The sequence below is a fragment of the Pseudopipra pipra genome, chromosome W, assembly GCF_036250125.1.
Source record: "Pseudopipra pipra isolate bDixPip1 chromosome W, bDixPip1.hap1, whole genome shotgun sequence".
NCBI classification, from domain to species: domain Eukaryota; kingdom Metazoa; phylum Chordata; class Aves; order Passeriformes; family Pipridae; genus Pseudopipra; species Pseudopipra pipra.
In genome coordinates this window covers 35,622,236-35,636,435 of record NC_087580.1, presented here as the reverse complement: position 1 = coordinate 35,636,435, position 14,200 = coordinate 35,622,236, and positions in this window count along the sequence as shown.

Sequence of the window (14,200 nt, the reverse complement as noted above, 5' to 3'; positions counted from 1 at the left end):
GAGCCCTGGTCCTGTGCAGGGCCAGCACCCCGTGAGCATGAGCCCAGCCCTCCTGCCTCAGCCTAAGGACCCTCTGCTCTCGTCCTCCCCTACACAGTGACTGTGGGCACTGCTGCCAGCACTGCTGGGCACCTGTGGCCAGGGCTGCTCTCGCTGCCCATCTGAGCAGCACCAGCAGGGGCCTTGGGGTGACATCTTTACTCTCCTCCTTCCTGCCGCAGCCCTTCGAAAGATACCTCACACGCTCGGAGAGGACGCACATCGTCCTTGAAGCCCTGGAGCAGAAAGATGCACAGAATTATCAATGGATACCTGGAGAGCCTCGTCCATGGGTTGAACCATTTGGGTGGAACCTTTACAGAGGGCGCAGGATCATAGCAAAAGAGATTTTGTGGCTGGCCACGGATGACCCGTGCTTCTTCCTGACGGATGTAAGTGGCCTGTGGCTGGATTGCCCTGCCCTTCAGCCCTAGAAGGCCTTGTTCCTCTCTCCATCCCTCCCTGCCAAACCCAGGTGTCTCAGGCACCTGAAGGCACCTGAAGGCACCTGAAGGCAGCAGAGTGACATGGAAAGGGCAGCTGAGGCTGCACTACCGTGGTAGCACTCTCTTCACCTCTGTCCCCTTCAGGTGCCAAAGATTTTGAGCTTCCTGGATGAAAGACTGCCAGGTGTGAAGTGTGAACTTGTGCAGGAGTGCTTCCACTCCCTGCTTCTGCTGCTAGCAGAGTTTTTCCCAAGGAAGGTAGTTGCCACACTGTTGAGCATCGCTCCACAAGGAGACAGGTACTGGCCCTGAAAAGCCTGAGGGTTTGTTGGCTGTGGGGAGATGGAACCTGAGACTCTCTGGCTCCCAGAGCCAAGGAATGATGGAGGACAGCCCTGAGGAGAGGGGTTCTCCATCCCACCAAGCTTTCCAGCCCTGCTAGGTTGCCCAGGCCTGCAGCAGACAAAGCTGGCCCAGCCAGCCCAGAGCCACCCTGCTGCTCCCAGCCTAGAGGGGAACACCAGCTCAGTGCCCTGCTGCCTGCCCAGGCAGGGCCCCAGGCACCTGGGCTGGCCCGGCCACGCTGCACTCCAGGCCGCCCTGCTGACACAGAGCTCTGCCTTGCAGTGTGGCCATGCAAATGTGGCAGAGCATCTTCTCAGAGCCCAAGATTGGAGACAAGATATTATGGCCATTCGCTGTCATGCTCTGGGTCGACTGGTGGCCCTGCAGTCTCAGCGCTTCTTCTTCAGAAAGCAGCTCCACCTCTGACTTGGCTGTGAGTTACCAGAAAAGGACTTGATCCCCTGCCATGAGCCCTGCAGACTCTGCCAGGCTCTCACTACTGTGCTTGCTTCTACAGCCATTGCCCAGTGGCACTAGCATGAAGTTTGAGTGGGAGGACAAAGACGAAGAATTTGAATACCTTCAGAATGACAACTTTGATATCGATGAGGAGCTTCCAACCCTCCCAGCCTCCCAGGTGCTCGACGGCCTCATCATGCTGTGCGAGACACCTGAGCTGGTGAGCAGGGTGGCATCAGGGACAGCCATGGTGGCATCCAGGGCTCTGGGGCTGTGGGTAAGGCGGTGGCTTGGCGTGGGCTGGGAGGCAGGTGTTAGAGGAAGTGCTGCCAGCTGCCTTGATGACATGTTAAGTCCTGATGGCTGCCTGAGGAGCTTTCCAGGCATGGATCTTATCACAAAAAAGAAACTCTGTCCTTCATACAGGCAGGAAAACTGGAGTTCCTGGTGCCACACATGATGGAGCTCCTGTGGGTTGGCAGAGAAGACCTCAAGACAAAGGTCGTTATGATCCTGCAAAGACTGATAAATCAAAACCTGGAGAAGAAAAAGGCCAGCCCCATGGATGAGTATTTGGTGGAGAACCTGCCGCGCTTCTTTGACATGGTAAGGTTCATGTGGGAGCGTGAGCCCTGAGATGGGCACTGGGCAGTGAGAGCTGCCCTGCACCCAGCCCTGTCAGCAGCTCTGGCAGCAGGCTCTGCTCCCCTGGGCTCTGGTGGCTTCTGGGCCTTGCAGCCCAGTGCAACTTGTCCCTGCTCTGGAATCTGAGCCCAGGGCATCTCCCTCAGTCACCATCCCCATCCCCTTTCACTGTGGGCAGGGGGCTGCTGTTTCCAAAGCTCACCTTTCCTCCTTCCTCCCAGGAGAGCAGCGACATGCGAGAGGCCTTTATCTGCCTCTTCAGAGACTACCTGGGCTCAGCAGTGCTGAGGAACAACAAGCAATTGAAGACGTCTCTGTGGAGTGCACTGGTCCCGCTGCTCATTCGCACAAGTGACCAGTCCCCGAGCGTGGCCAAGGTACACATTGGAAGGCTGAGCACTGGCACAGAGAGAGGTGGGCTGGCCCGCCCTGTGGGGCCCAGGCAGCAGGGCAAGGGCTGCTGGCAGTGGGCAGCCGTGGCCCAGCGCAAGCCGTGGGAAAGGTCCCTGCAGAGCCAGTGCCAGCAGGGATGGAGAAGCTGGCACAGCCATTTCCAACAGCTGCCCTAGGGCTCCAGTAGGGCTCGTCAGCAGCCTGTGACCACCAAAGCCTGAACAGGCACATCCCCACAGGCTTCTCTGCTGTCCCTGGCATGTGTCCAAAGACAGGGCGTCCAGCCTCAGGCCCTGTCCTGCAGGGCTGTCCTCACACGTCCCCTAGACACTTTGGTGAGGGCATGTCCCAAATCCTGAGGGCAGAATCTCCCCAGCAAGAAAGCCAAGAGCTCTCCTTTGCCAGCCATGCTGCTACCTCACCCCTTCTGCTTCCATGCAGGCCGCCCAGGAAGCGCTCCTTGCTGCAACAAAGCTGCTCAAGTGGAGGGAGCTGAAAGAGCTGGTGAAGAAGCAGCAGATGTGGAGGATTAGCGAGTGCTTGGTAAGGCCAAGTGCCAGGGTGCAGGTTGGGTGAGGCTTAGCCCACAGGCAGAGCCCACTGTGTGGGCCCAGAGCCCAGAGGCTGGAGCTGCAGCCCAGTGTGTGCCCTCCAAGAACAGAGCCCCAGGGGCTCCTCTGCAGGCCCCTCTCCCTTCCCTGCAGCCAGCGGGAGAGAGGGCTCTGGGCAACACTGAGTGCTGGCAGGAGGGACTGCTGCAGCCAGCGGGGGGGCTCTGTGCCATGCCCGTGTCCTTGTGCTCTCTCCAGGTGGGGAAGGACAGGAGCAGGGCTGAAGAGTACCTGCGTCAGGGCCTGAGCTACCTCAAGGACCCTGAGGCCAGTGTGCGAGAGGCGGCCATCAGGTTCATCGGTGAGCCCCAGCCCCCGGGGTCCCTCTTTGGGCAAGCTGGCCCCTGTCCCTGCTCCTGCAGCCACAGCCAGGCCCAGCCCTGGGGCTGCCTGAGCCCCGGCTGCCGCAGGCTGGGCCTGGGCCTCCCTCTGCCACCCCTGCCCACGTGGCTGGGCTTGGTGGCCACTGGGCTGAGTTCCACCCCCCTGAGCTCCTGGTGCTTCCTGGGCTCATCCCGGCTGAGGGGGAGGAGGGCAGGGCCAGGGGCCGCGCTGCTGGGAGCCCGCTGGGGAGCAGGGGCTGACAGAGCTTTGTGCCTAGGGGTGGCCACGCGGCACCTGAGGAACCGAAGCCAAGAGCAACTGGATGAGATCTGCAGCGGTGAGTGGGGAACATGGGCTGGAGGGGACGTCTGGAGGTCTCTGCAGACACAGGGCTTCATCTCAGCTCTGTTTCTTTTGCTCACAGCTCTTCAGCCCTTGAAGACAGACAGCAATGTATTCGTCTCCTGCCTGGCAAAACAGACCATCAGCATCCTGGAGGCTTTAGGACCAACACCGAGCCCTCGATTCAGGCCAGAAGCACTGCTCTTCTGGCGCCGACGTCCACACCCATGAGGACCTTCCAACATTCCCAGGCTCCCAGGCGCTGTGTGAGACACCTGAGCTGGTGAGCAGGGTGGTGTCAGGGACAGCCATGGTGGCATCCAGGGCTCTGGGGCTGTGGGTAAGGCAGTGGCTTGGCGTGGGCTGGGAGGCAGGTGTTGGGGGGACTGCTGCCAACTGCCCTGATGCCATGTTGGGGCCTGGTGGCTGCCTGGGGAGCTTTCCAGGCATGGATCTTATCACAGAAAATAAACTCTGTCCTTCATACAGGCAGGAAAACTGGAGTTCCTGGTGCCACACATGATGGAGCTCCTGTGGGTTGGCAGTGAAGACTCCTGGACAGAGGATGTGATGGTCCCTAAAAACCCGATGTGTCCAAACCCGGAGAAGAAAAAGGCCAGCCCCACCGATGAGTATCTAGTGGAGAACCTCTCGCACTTCTTTGACATGGTAAGGCTGATGTGGGAACGTGAGCCCTGAGATTGGCACTGGGCAGTGAGAGCTGCCCTGCACCCAGCCCTGTCAGCAGCTCTGGCAGCAGGCTCTGCTCCCCTGGGCTCTGGTGGCTTCTGGGCCTTGCAGCCCAGTGCAACTTGTCCCTGCTCTGGAATCGGAGCCCAGGGCATCTCCCTCAGCCACCATCCCCATCCCCTTTTACTGTGGGCAGGGGGCCGCTGTTTCCAAAGCTCACCTTTCCTCCTTCCTCCCAGGAGAGCAACAACATGCGAGAGGCCTTTATCTGCCTCTTCAGAGACTACCTGGGCTCAGCAGTGCTGAGGAACAACAAGCAATTGAAGATGTCTCTGTGGAGTGCACTGGTCCCACTGCTCAGGAAAACTGGAGCTCCTGGTGCCAAACATGATGGAGCTCCTGTCTCTTGGCAGTGAAGACTCCTGGATAGAGATTGTGATGGTCTCTAAAAACCTGATGTGTCCAAACCTGGAGAAGATAAAGGCCTGCCCAGCCACTGAGGATCTGGTGGAGAACCTCTCATGCTTCCTCAACATGGTAAGGCTGATGTGGGTTTTTGAGCCCTGAGATGGGCACTGGGCAGTGAGAATTCCCCTGCAGCCCAGCCCTGGCAGCAGCTCTGGCAGCAGGCTCTGCTCCCCTGGGCTCTGGTGGCTTCTGGGCCTTGCAGCCCAGTGCAACTTGTCCCTGCTCTGGAATCTGAGCCCAGGGCATCTCCCTCAGCCACCATCCCCATCCCCTTTCACTGTGGGCAGAGGGCTGCTGTTTCCAAAGCTCACCTTTCCTCCTTCCTCCCAGGAGAGCAGCAACATGCAGGATTTCTCCATCTGCCCCTTCAGAGACCACCTGGGCTCAGCGGTGCTGAGGAAGCAGAAGCAGTTGAAGACGTCTCTGCCAAGTTGCCGAGGTTTGACTGGCCCTGTCCCCCTGGAGCTGGAAAATGGGCACCTGAGGAACCGAAGCACAGAGCAACTGGACGAGATCTGCAGCGGTGAGTGGGGAACATGGGCTGGAGGGATGTCTGGAGTTTCATCTTGGCTCTGTTTTTTTTCTCACAGCCCTTCAGCCCTTGAAGACAGACAGCAGTGAAGTCGTCTCTTGCCTGGCAGAACAGACCATCGGCATCCTGAAGGCTTTAGGACCAACACCGAGCCCTTGATTCAGGCCAGAAGCTCTTCAGGTACCAATGTCCACATCCATGAAGAGCTTCCAACATTCCCAGCCTCCCAGGCGCTGTGTGAGACACCTGAGCTGGTGAGCAGGGTGGTGTCAGGGACAGCCATGGTGGCATCCAGGGCTCTGGGGCTGTGGGTAAGGCAGTGGCTTGGCGTGGGCTGGGAGGCAGGTGTTGGGGGGACTGCTGCCAACTGCCCTGATGCCATGTTGGGGCCTGGTGGCTGCCTGGGGAGCTTTCCAGGCATGGATCTTATCACAAAAAAGAAACTCTGTCCTTCCTACAGGCAGGAGAACTGGAATCCTGATGCCATCAAATCTTCACCAAGAACCACAATTCAAACTACGAGCACTGCTCTTCTGTTCCCACTGAGCCAGTTGGAGGCAGCTGTGATTTAATAAAGCAGCAACAATGGGCCCAAACCCATGGTGTCCTTCAGATGCGCCGTGTCCTGAGCAGACTGCGTCCTGCTTGTCCTGCCCTGCTGCCTGCAGGACAACTTCCCCCTTGGCACACCCCCAGCCCCAGCCTTGTTTGGGAAGTTGAGCTCTGGCTGAGGCTTTCCCCAGGAGAAGCCTCATTGGTCTCTCCTCAGGGCAGTCCCCCCAGCACCCAGCCAGGACAGGGCACAGAATGAGTGGCCCCAGCTCTGCCTCCCCAGGGGTGTCCAGGCATCCCACGAGGCATCTGCTGTTGCTGCATCACCACCTCCCCTCACCAGAATGGATTTGGAAAGCTTTCCAAGCACAGGGAGCCAGAGGGGACCAGAAGGAAACCTCAGGGCTCCCAGAGGGACTAGAGGACAAACAGGGAGTCTGGGTCACTGCCCCCAGGGCAGAGGATGGGCCTCCGCTGTCCCTCTCTTGCACCAGTAACATGTTTCCATCTGTTCTGCCCTGGGGGAAAAGAAGTATCCTTTGACTTGGAAGAGCTGATTAGCATCATCTTATGATGCCCTGGGAGGGGATTAGTTTTGATGGAATCACCTACAGGAAAGTTTGGAGACCTCCCTCAGTGTGCCCTGTGCCGGTGCTGAGCACAGGGAGGGAAACACACCAAGAGTCAGACAGCCCTGCCCAGAAGAACTGACTGCCTGAAGGAAGTTTTTGAATTTTGTCTTTTTTAAAACCCACTTCCTTCCTCAATATTGCCTGTGGCACTAGTGGCTGAGAAGGGATAAAACAGCAAAGAAGCCTACAAAATATGCTCCAAATAAAATGGATTTTCTAGTCTCATGGCTGGAAAATGCAGTTTCCGGGATAGTTTCCAAACCAGGAAAGAGACTGCTTCTTCCACTCTACCATGTATCTCATCTGTCATGAAGTTTCTCTCCCTACAGATGCTCCAAGGATTATTGGATGTCATACTAGGCATGGCCACAGTTATCTACTGATGGCCTTGCCTTTCAGAGAGGGCACTGCCGTGGGGGAAAGCACGAGAAACTCTGTCCTTGGTAAAACAGAGGCTTTGCTTTGTCAGCCTCTTGAATCTGGGTGTTGCTCAGGGCAATCAGTGGAAGTTTCAGAGAACAGCACTTCTTATTTATCCAATCAATCAAATAAATCCCAAGTTGACAGAGGCTTGCTCTACTTCCTGCCCTAAATGTCTGTCCTCCTTAGCAGGTGGACTGGCACGACCTGGCTCTCTAAAAGATCCTCTTCCAATCTTTTGGCAGTTTCCATAGATGCCAAACAAGCATCCTTGTGGGAAAGGGAAGAAAGGTGCAACAAGGAAAGGAAATAATGAGAGAATAGCTGGGCTAAACTGGGCTCATTGAAGTAGTGCTTGATAGACACTTCCCCTGTGTGTACCCAGGGGTAAAAAATAGGTCTGTCTCCTTTCCCTATTTACAAATCCCTAAAGGAAGAAAGTTGCCTGCTCATCTTCCTGTAAGGAAGAGGGGAAGGAAAAAACAACAGTGAAAACTCGGCAAATTAATTTTTTAAAAACCTCAGGGAAAAGAATCCCCAAAGCTTCACCTCTGTTTAGGTCTTGGAACTAAAGGCCTTCCTGTTTGCCACCAGTGCTTGTGTGTTGTGGTGCCTTATGGGATTTTCCTGCTTTGACAGTGTTTTGAGACAGTTCATTGTGCCCTTCAAGTCCTTCCATGTGCACACACACACACCACTCTCACCAATGTCTGGCCCTCCAAAGAACACAAGACCTGATGATTTGTAGCTCCCACTCCAGTGGTTGGCACTTGGACCTCCCTCCGTACCCAGAGCTCAGAGCTCCCTTGTGCCAGAAAGTTTAAAGAGATTGTGCCTCATTCTGCCAAGACAACCCTTGGAAAAAAGTGTCCCTCTGTGTTTCCTGGGATAAGAGCACTCTATTGTCATCTTCCAAAACCTTGGAGAGGTCCCAGAGGTCTCCCAGGAAGGAATTTGGGGCCTCAAGCACAGGACCCATATATAGGGGCTGAGGACTCAGGGGTCAGTGGTGTGAAGATTGAGGACAGTAGAGGAGTAGCCTGAGATGTCTGGAAGGGGGGTGTCAGAGCTGGTGGAGCTTTTCTTCCTGTCAGAAAACAGCCTAAGAAAGAACTAGTGCCACCAAGGGCAGCTGGGGTGGCCTAGACTGGTGACAAGAAGCAAGAACTTTCCCTCTGAGGTCAGTGTAGTGGTGCAATATGTCACAAAGAAGGAGTCTGGATGAGCCCAAGGCTTTGTGTGTGCAGGAAGAGCCAGGGAAGACGCAGAGATGTCAGTGCAGGAAGGTGCCAGCCAGGTGGGGCAGCCGGGGGAATGATGACAGCCTGCAGGGAAAGGGGCAGGGCATGGACACCATAGGACAGCCTGGGCTGGAGAGGAGACAGGGAGGGGGAGAAGCTGAAAGGCCCTGACACAGCCACCTTCTGCAGGCCTTTGGCCATGGCTGCTGTCTGTGCCCCTGATGCCAGGAGGAGGGGAGTGCCCCTTGCAGCCCTGGGGCCTCATGGCCTCCTTGTCCCTGCTCAGCAGCCTGGCAGGTGCCACCCCATGGTCCTGCCCTTGGCATTGCACATCCCACATCCCAGTGCCCCAGGAAGAGCCCTGAGGAATGAGGCAGGGACAGAATCTGCCTTCCCAGGGGCTGGGGGTCAGGCCTTGGCCCTTTGGATTAAGGAAACACATCCAGGTTTCCTCAGCATCAGAGCCACCTTTCCCTTGCTTGTCCATCCTTGTCATCACTGTCTGCACTTTTCTGCTCTAACTGGAACCTGGGGACACGTTCTCAGTTGTGTCCCTCAGTGAGACTCATTAGCACTGCAAGAAACTTCAATGTTTCAATCTCACTTTGACTTCTTGAGAAGTTGTTTGAATTTAATCTCAGGGACTGAGTCTTATGTAAACAACTTCAAAGTCCCCTGAGGGTCATGAAATGCCTGGGGCTGTTGCTGTGCTGCTGAGCTGGGCCGGGCTCCTGGCACACAGGGAGCTCCTGGCAAGCAAGAAGAGCTTCAAAGAGACAGCTCTGCTGGTGAGCAGCTCCTCTGCACAGCCCAGCAGGGCTGAGGGCACTGCCTGCAGCACCAAGGGCAGGGGAGTGAGACAGAGAGAAGTTAAAGGCTGTCAGACGTAGAATGATGCTGAGACCTCACTGGGGGAGAACTTTTAACAGATCTTGGCACAGGAAGTCTGTTCATGCAGAGCAATGGGACTGCAGCTTTTGGAGGCATCTGGGAAAGCTGGCACTGCCCACCAACTACAGATTCTGTAAGTGCAACTCTGAAAGTATCTGGAGTGCAGAGGAGGAGGACATGCTCAGAGCTTCAACTCCCTCTCAGAATATTTCCAAGATGAAGATCTTTATGAGGTTAAAGAAATTTCCTGAGATTGTGTTTCCAGTTTCCTACTCTGGAGGAATGGGAGGAATAAATCATTAAGAAAGTATTAATTTTGACAAGTCCCTGAGACATCTGAACTGTGAGTGCTCAGTAGGTTTATCTGAGCTTCCTAATGTGCTTTCAGCCACTGCTCTGCCTGTGGGCAGCACCAGCATCACTTCTACTAGACCCATCAGGACTAGTCTGAGATGTCCTTTTTGCACCTGCAAATGGAATATGACCCCTACCAGTGCAGCCTGTGGTGCTGGGGAAGGAGCTGAGTCTCCTTAAATCAAATGCCATCATAGGGACACTTGGCTGTCTCCCTGAGGTTTCCTTCCAAGTTGTGAATTTCCCTCCAGGTTGGAAATCTGTCCCTTAACATCTCCTTGTTATGTGAAACCCCTGTACAGAAGCACAGTGATGCTATGACAGTGAAAATGCTGTTCAGTAGGGACCCAGCACTGGAGCTGAAGGAAGATCTCCTCGGAAATCAAAAGGCTGTCTGTGTGTGCCCTGGGGAGTATCTGTAGAATACAGCTTTGACTTTGTTTAGATAAATCCATGCTAACTGGCCTCTTACTGTCTTCTTCTCCTGTGTTGGAAACAAAAAGCCAGAGGCAGCAAATGTCCAACAGCAGCTCCATGCCCCAGTTCCTCCTCCTGGCATTTGCAGACAGGCGGGAGCTGCAGCTCCTGCACTTCTGGCTCTTCCTGGCCATCTCCCTGGCTGCCCTCCTGGCCAACGGCCTCATCCTCAGCACTGTAGCCTGTGACCACCACCTGCACACCCCCATGGGCTTCTTCCTGCTCCACCTCTCCCTCACAGACCTGGGCTGCATCTGCACCACTGTCCCCAAAGTCATGCACAATTCCCTCCAGAACAACACAACCATCTCCTACAAGGCATGTGCTGCACAGCTCTTTTTCTTTTATTTCTTCATGTCAGCAGAGTTTTCCCTCCTCACCATCATGTGCTACGACCGCTACGTTGCCATCTGCAAACCCCTGCACTACGGGACCCTCCTGGGCAGCAGAGCTTGTGCCCACATGGCAGCAGCTGCCTGGGCCACTGGGTTTCTCTATTCTCTGCTGCACACGACCAATACATTTTCCCTGCCCCTGTGCCAGGGCAATGCCCTGGGCCAGTTCTTCTGTGAAATCCCACACATCCTCAAGCTCTCCTGCTCACACTCAGGCTACCGCAGGGAAATTGGGCTCATTGTGGTTAGTTGCTGTTTAGGGTTTGGTTGTTTTGTTTTCATTGTGTTCTCCTATGTGCAGATCTTCAGGGCTGTGCTGAGGATCCCCTCTCAGCAGGGATGGCACAAAGCCTTTTCCATGTGCCTCCCTCACCTGGGTGTGGTCTCCTTGTTTCTCAGCTCTGTCTTGTTTTCCTACCTGAAGCCCCCCTCCATCTCCTCCCCATCCCTGGATCTGGCCCTGTCAGTTCTGTACTCAGTGATTTCTCCAGCACTGAACCCCTTCATCTACAGCCTGAGGAACCAGGAGCTCAAGGATACCATTAGGAAAATGATGACTGGATGTTTTTCAGGAGCAATAAACTGCATCTTTTCTTCTGCGGAACACTCATCGTGTAACTTATTTTGGGCCCAGCCTGCCTTCTAAAGCTTCTGATAGTGGTGGGGGGCTTTCCTTTTTTGTTCATCTGTTAATGTGAATAACACTGAAATTTTATTCTTCATCCCATATAATTCACTCTCTACCTCTTTTTTTTCACCCACAAAATGTACCAATCAGGAATCATACTCTGTGTGCATTTAAACAAAATAAAAGTTTATGCAGCAAGGTATTTGTCAAACATCCTGCCTGTGTTAGTTTGTACATGAGGAATCACAATCTCTGAGTGTCAGAAAGGAATAGAGTCTCAAAAGTCTTGTTGCTTAGCTTGTTTCTCATGGAGACAGTGCAGTGAGGTCAGGGACCCACTGGGACTTCAGGGACTGAAGGCTGGTTCAGATGTGGTGTGTTAGTGGCTGATGGCAAATGGAGATGACAAATGATCTCCAAGTCACCTGCCTGGGGCTCTGCAGCTTATGAGGGCTCTGATGGCAGGTGAGGACTTGTCTGTAGGAACTCAGGAAGTGCAGGAGAGCACAGAGGATCTGCAGGGACAGCCCATCCCATCCAGTCAGCAGGGAATGGAGCCCTGGAGCAGAATCCTGCCCAGGATGGAGTCACCCAGAGATCAAGTACTAAATCTTGCTGTGAAGGGGCAAACAGAGCTCTGCAAGCCCAGGGGACACAGCAGGTACAGGGAAAACTCTTGCCAGTGAGTTCTCTTGCCCTCAATGAACTTGCACAGGTTGACCAAGAGCAGCCCCCAAAGCAATGTCCCAGCTCTGGAACAAGGCAGGGCCCCTCTGAGCCCCCTCCATGGCCACACAGGAGCGTCTGTGGGAGGTGGTCAGTGGCAGGGAGCACCATCAGCTGGCTCTGCCTCCCAGCTTGAGCAGCACAGCCAAAGGCTCTGAGATGTCTCAGGGTTCCTTTGGTTCCATGAGGCCCTGCAGTGTCACAGTGGCCCCTTGAGTCCATGAGGTTCCTCAGGGTCAGAATGGCCCCTTGGTTCCATGAGGTTCCAAAAGGTCTCAGGGTTTCTTTTTTTGCATGACGTCCCACATGTCAAAATGGCCTCTTTTTTCCACCACATTTCAGTGTCCCTGTGTTCCTTTGTTTCCATGGGGCCCTGCAGTGGCACAATGGCCGTTTTGTTCCATGAGCTTCCAAAATGTCTCAGGTTTCCTTTGGTTCCATGAGGCCCCACCAGTCCCTTGGTTCCACAAGATTCACAGTGTCCCTGTGTTCTTTTGGATCCATAAGGCCCTGTAGTGTCACAACTGCCCCTTGATTCCATGAAGTCCCACAGTGTCCCTGGATTCCTTTTGTTCCATGAGGTTCCCCAGTGTCACAATGGCCTCTTGATTCCATGAAATTCCACTGTGGTCCAGGGTTTCTTTGTTTCCAAGAGGCCCTGCAGTGCCACAATGGCCTCCTGATTCCATGTGTTTCTGCAGTGTCACAGTGGCCCCTTTATTTCAGGAGGTTGCCCACTGTCCCTGGGTTCCTTTGGCTCCATGGGGCCCTGCAGTGTCCCAGTGGCCTCTTGATTCCATGGGTTTCCCCAGGGTCACAATGGCCCCATAATTCCATGAGGTTCTGCAGTTTCACAGTGGCTCCTTGATTCCATGAGGTTGCACAGCATCATCACACAGCTGAGCTCATCCTGATGAAAGTTCTGAGGAGGTTAGGAGGAAATGGGACAAAAGGAATAAGAAAATTGGTGAAGGAAAGAGGAGCATGGCCAAGAGAGAGGAAAGATTTTGATGAGGTAAAACCAGATTCAGGGAATGCTGAGGCTGCTGAAACACTGACTGTGCAAACATTCCTTTATGCACTTTGTAACCTCAAGCCCCAACACTACCCAAAACTGCTGTCCCTCCCACTGAAAAGAAATCCACTGCTCTAATTCCAAGACAGAAAAAGCACTGACTGCAAACACTCCTGATTGACCTTTATGCACTTTGTAACCTCAAGTTCTAACACCACCTGAAAGTGCTGCTCCTCCCATGGAAAGGAACCCACTGCTCTAGTTCCAAGCCAGAAAAAGTCCAAACCCAGAACTCCACACTCTTATTTCTCCTCTAATGCCCACTCCATTCCCAAACCTGTATTACCAGTCTGAAAAGCCAAGCTTTAATCCTGACCCAGCCCAAAAAGCTCTTCCCCTAATCATGAACTGCCAGCAGAACAACAAACCTCCCAAAGTTTTGCCTAATCCCCACCCTAAGCTCCAAACCCCAAGCCCTGACCATTAAGCACCCCCACAGCCCTTGGGAGCAGGGCAAGGACCTGCAGGGCCCAGAGCAGGCCCAGGGGGTTGGCAGAGGAATGGGAGGTGACCTGGATCTGCTCAGCTCTGCAGTGACCCCCAGGAGAAGGGCCTGGGCTCTGGCAGGGATGTCCTGTGGCACAGGGGCTCAGGATCCAAGTTCAGAAGGCCAAGTGCACATGGCAACAGCCAGAGCTGGTGCAGAGACATCAGGGAGGGTCTAGAAATGCTGCTGGGAGGGGGTGGGAAAGCAGGAGGGGTGTGTGCAGCCTGCAAGGCCAGAGCAGCAGCAGGGCCAGGGCAGGACAGCCTGCAGGAGAGATGGCCAAGGGCTCTGGCAGGGCTGCAAGGCCCAAAGGCACCCAGGCCTTTGTCCCCTTGCCTCTGGCAGCTGCCTCTGCCACTCAGGCCACCACAACCAACTTTCCTGGCAGGTTCTGCCCTTGGGTTCTGCCTCGCCCCTCCCTCAGGAGCCTGGCAGGGGTTGCCCAGTTTTGGCCCTTTGTTGTTGCTCCCCCTCCCATCCCAGTGCCCCCCAAACAGCCCTGAGCCAGCCGGGAGGGACAGGATCTGCTGGGCCAGGGCCTGGGGCTCAGCCCTTGGCCTTTGTGCTCCACAAAACCAAGGCAGGCTTTGCTCAGCATTGCAGTGGCCTGCCCAGAGCCTTTGTCTGCCTGCACTCCTGGCCTCCAAGGAGCTGCTCCAAGGAGTCCCTGGGGAGGCTTTGGCAGTGCCTGCCCTCAGTGGGGCCCAGCAATGCTTCAAGGCACTTGGACTTTGGCTTCTGACTTCTCGAGCAGCTGCTTCAATCTTCGCTCAGCACCGCAAGGATCATGGGCTGGGCTGCAAAAATGCCGTGAGCTCATTAAATTCCAGAAATCCCTCAGGATCTCTTTGTTTCCTTAAATTGTCTTCAAGACAATTTCAAAACAAGTCTTTAAAGTTTGTACTTTTTTTTAATTCAAGGTTGGATATTTTTAAGTTCAGAAAAGAGGTGATAGAGGTGTTCTCCAAGTTATCTTGATGCTGAGTGTCTCCTCAGGAGATCCACACTGACCCTCTACGATCTGTCTT